General features: G+C 42.6%; 1 pseudogene; it reads right to left on the bottom strand.

Annotated features, from left to right (window-relative positions):
- Window positions 1-1,061: 1,061 nt before the first annotated feature.
- Window positions 1,062-3,431, bottom strand: LOC136829935 (uncharacterized; annotated as a pseudogene).
- Between the last annotated feature and the right edge of the window lie 753 nt (window positions 3,432-4,184).

The following is a 4,184-nucleotide window of genomic DNA, read 5'->3' as shown; positions in this document are numbered from 1 at the left end:
CGAATAACTGCCGACCTAGAGTTTCAATTTGACTAAAATCACGATTTTTCATTAGAATATAATGTGAACAATTCAGGCTTATACTTCTACTAAACTTGCCCGAATGAAACATATTCTGCGTTATGAATATAACTGAAATAGATGAATGACGTCCCGCTGTGAAGGCGTTAGTGACAAATTTATTATCACTAGCCTCGAGGAAACAATCGTCGAGTATGAATAATAGACCTTTATTAACCTCTGTCTCCCCCTTTTCAGCGTAATCAAAGGGATTTAAAATTTCTTTGGATACTTTAAATTTGGGACCTATTGAGGATGCATTTCGAGGGGGTGTTCAGATACCCCGCAATATAAAATGTATTGGAAACGCGTTTCATAGAGTTCAATGATTTTTGACAAAGGACGGACTTGCCACTGTTACTAAACCCCGCGATGATAATACGAGCGGGATTAGCGAACGGGTCTAACAACTGCCCAGGAAGGGACCTGCCGCAGCCATGATGTTAGCGCGTTCAAGACTAAAGTTGTATACTTTACACGCTCCTTTTATATACAAGCCTTAATAATAATAATTAGGGTGAATGGAAGTTGACGGCAATAATATTTGTTTAATTTCCATAATGAAACATATACAGGTTTTTCCTACAATATCAAAATACAATGTACAGTAAAAATGCAACCTATAATAAAAATACAATTTAATAATTTAAAAATATAAAAACCAACTGTGTATATGAATATATTATATACAATATAATATATTAAAATATATGAATATAGGATAAAATATATAGTAAAATATACAAACTATGACACCCGGTCAAGGTGTGATACGCCTCCGTTTAACTGGAGGAGAGGGTGAAACCATTTCCTGTCGAGGAGAAGTCAAAGACGCCGAAAGAGAGAGGAATTAACATTGTATATTTTACTATTCTCTCTTCGACGTTTTGAACATCCTTTCACCCGCGGGAAATGATGTGATGGATGTAGGGTCGGAGGAATTCTCGAGGTGCTAGGAGCGGGAGAGATTGCCGCTACTGCTGGCACCGCCACTGCCCTCTCTATCTCCTCTTCCTCCTCCCCTCCCCCTCCCCAGCCATACCCTCCTCCACCCCAATGTCTGGATGTCCATACGCCAACGATTTATAAGGTGTCACATAATATCTCTTGTCCTCTAAAGGACAGAGAGATACCTTTCGCTGGCTCGTATGACACATCGTACCTCCTACTCTTTGCAAATTGTGCACACGAGTATAAGTAATCTCATTCTTTTCGATTACAGCTCGATACTGGTCATGCGGAATGGTCTTTTGCCGGCACCTTTGTACTCCTTTCAAGGTGTTACTACGACTAGTTTCCGTCAGATACGAATAAACTTTAGGTTTAACGCCGATAAACTCCCTCATGAGTTCAGCTCCCGTTTCAACCTTGACTAACCCTAGTTCCCCTTACGTGACTCATCATACAATTCGTGAGTTTTGGGGAAATTACTCAAATCCATGTAGGGTTTGAGCACACCCTTCAGTTCTCGATTGAGGTTATCAGTCGCGAGGGAAAAGATCAAGCTGTCAGTGTCGGTATAAAGGAGCTGAACTCGGTGTCCATACTGCTTTCGAAGAACGTCGTAATAGAACTGATACACCATATCCTTCGCCATGTCTAGTATACTGAAACCGATATAAATCGGGGATTCAGCCATAACAGACTCTTTGCAATGGTTCACAATGTACCTGTCATTACCCAGTTTTTCCAAAGACTTGTACGTGTGTTTGGATACATTCCTGAGGAGAGAGGCTTCACCGGTGGTGACGACAGTTCGGGTAGAATAATTCAATGAATTTTTAATAGTGACACCGAAAAGACCATTCATTATGATTTTGATGGTGTTCCTCTTGTCCGGATCGGTCTCTTTAGCACGCCTTTCGGCATTCTCCAGAATATATTCCCTCAAATAAAAATCCTGTTTGAATTTGTACACTTTCCTTATTACATCAACTTCGAGACCGAGTCTTATCAATGTTTGTAATAAGGGAAGACAGATCAAGTGATTACGCATGGGTAAATGCGTACCCGTCAACTTAACATTTTTCTTGGGTAGCTTCACCTTGAATTTATTCATTAGGTTTTTACTATAGGGCGATAGATCCTGGTGAGTCACATTCATGTGATGAATGGCGAGAGGGAGATCGTCCGTCTGTAGAGCAACATCCCGTCTAACTGGTTTGGTATCGAGCAGGATGAAATAACCGTATTCACCCTGTGAATCAATGGCGGTAATATCGCTAGCGACAAAACTTTCTAATTCGGCAGGGCAAAGTTCAGTTATTTCACCCAAGGGCATTTTGTATTTACTCATAACTGTGGGATACAAACTGGTGAAATCAACGTATAATATATACGATTGAGGATCACCTACCCTAAAACTGGGATTTAACTCTGGATTATTAGCTACACATTGCCTTCGAACTAGACTACAAAAACCGCCGCGGATGTTTTTACAAATTAATTGATAGAGTTCACCATTCGAAATGAGGGGAGACGAATTTTAGAGGAATACAGGAAAGCATCGAGCGAGAGAGAGGTAGAAGTCAGGTAACGGGCGGGGTCTAGTCCAAATTGCGCCATGGCAGCCTTCCTCCAAGCTAAATAAACGTCTGCTAATAATCCCACATCCATTAACAAATACAAAATGGTGTAATCTAGAAGATTGGCGCAATTAGCAGCGTTCCAAACCTTGACCACGTGTGCATAGTCCTCGCTGGAAAGGGTTTCCCCTGTAAGTTCCGAATCGAAACACTCTCGAGAAGGGATGCCAGGCTTTCGCAGGATATTGAAACCCGTCACATAATCATAAGGGTAGTACTGTTTACCCGTACCCAAAACTAAATCGAGACAATCCCGAGAATACTGGGTTAACAACTTACGTACGATTTCGAGGGAACCTTTCTGTTTGATATGACTCGAGGCGAGACTAGAAAGGGTCCCTCTAATCACGTTGTTGCTATCCACGAATCTCAGATTGCCTGATCTGGCTGAGTAAAATTTACTACCCTCGCGTTTCAGAATTTCAAAATCATGTTGAGCCCCGCCTCTTTCAAGACCAGGGCGATGTCATATGACAAATTGTGTACGAACACTGTTAAAGTCGGCTCCTTAAATTGAATCTTCAAATTACACTGTTGACACAGTGCACACAGAAAGTTATCCCGTGCCACAGAATGAGCGTGATGTCGCATTTTCGTGACTCCAGCCTTGAATTCGACGTTGCAGCCTTCGCAATGAGTGCTCGCTTCAAACTTACGGGTGGATTCAGGAGTCATATGTAAAGGATACGCACGCATTCGTTCGCGCAATAACGCCCAGTCCCGGTTCATGTTCTGCAAACAATCATCAACGCATTTCTCTCCGTGACTTAGTCTATGGGTACAATATTCCCCGTTCTACCGTCAACGATCACGTAGCAGTAAGCGAAAGCTTTCTGCCGAGATACTATTCTCGGATCGTCCTCTCCGGTCTTCGGTTGAATATTATACGCTTCAAAATCCAGGAAAGCCATGTGTGAGATTGGCTGCAGAGCTTTAACTTTAGTAAACTGTTTAAATTGACCGGGTTCTGGGTATTCGACAGTGGTTCGAGCGGTACAGGCCTGAGTGTGTGCCTCGCGGATGGTGGGACTATTAAACAAAGTCAAACAATTGTAACACATACCACCCGCGTGCTCAGTCCCCCCCCTGCTTGAATCCGTGTCGGAACTTCTTCACGAATGCCAACATATCCTTAATCAACGCAACGTGGTCGTCAGTGATTAATAACAACGTGACCAAATGACGGCTTTGGGGTTACCACCTTTCCTCGCCAGATGTACCGTCCAATGTTTTTTCCGCTGTTTCCCCCCCATGCCTAATTCACATAATTTATACAGATATATGTTGAGGTTATTCCCCTTTTCTAATGTTTTGAAAGAGTCATGGGTCAACGGCATATCTGCAGGCGAGTGTTTGATATTAAATTGCCCCCTCCCCATCCTCCTCATTAAGACACGAGGGAGGTTGTTAATACGTGTGGGAGGGTTATCCCGGAGTACAACGTAAGCTTCTAATGCTGTAATAACACAGTTGTACCCGGACTGAATATTGATAACCTGATCACTACCACGGACTCCCTTGGGATACGCCTTGAAGTTA

Source organism: Macrobrachium rosenbergii, chromosome 45, assembly GCF_040412425.1.
Source record: "Macrobrachium rosenbergii isolate ZJJX-2024 chromosome 45, ASM4041242v1, whole genome shotgun sequence".
NCBI classification, from domain to species: domain Eukaryota; kingdom Metazoa; phylum Arthropoda; class Malacostraca; order Decapoda; family Palaemonidae; genus Macrobrachium; species Macrobrachium rosenbergii.
This window is presented reverse-complemented; position numbering and strand designations above follow the sequence as displayed.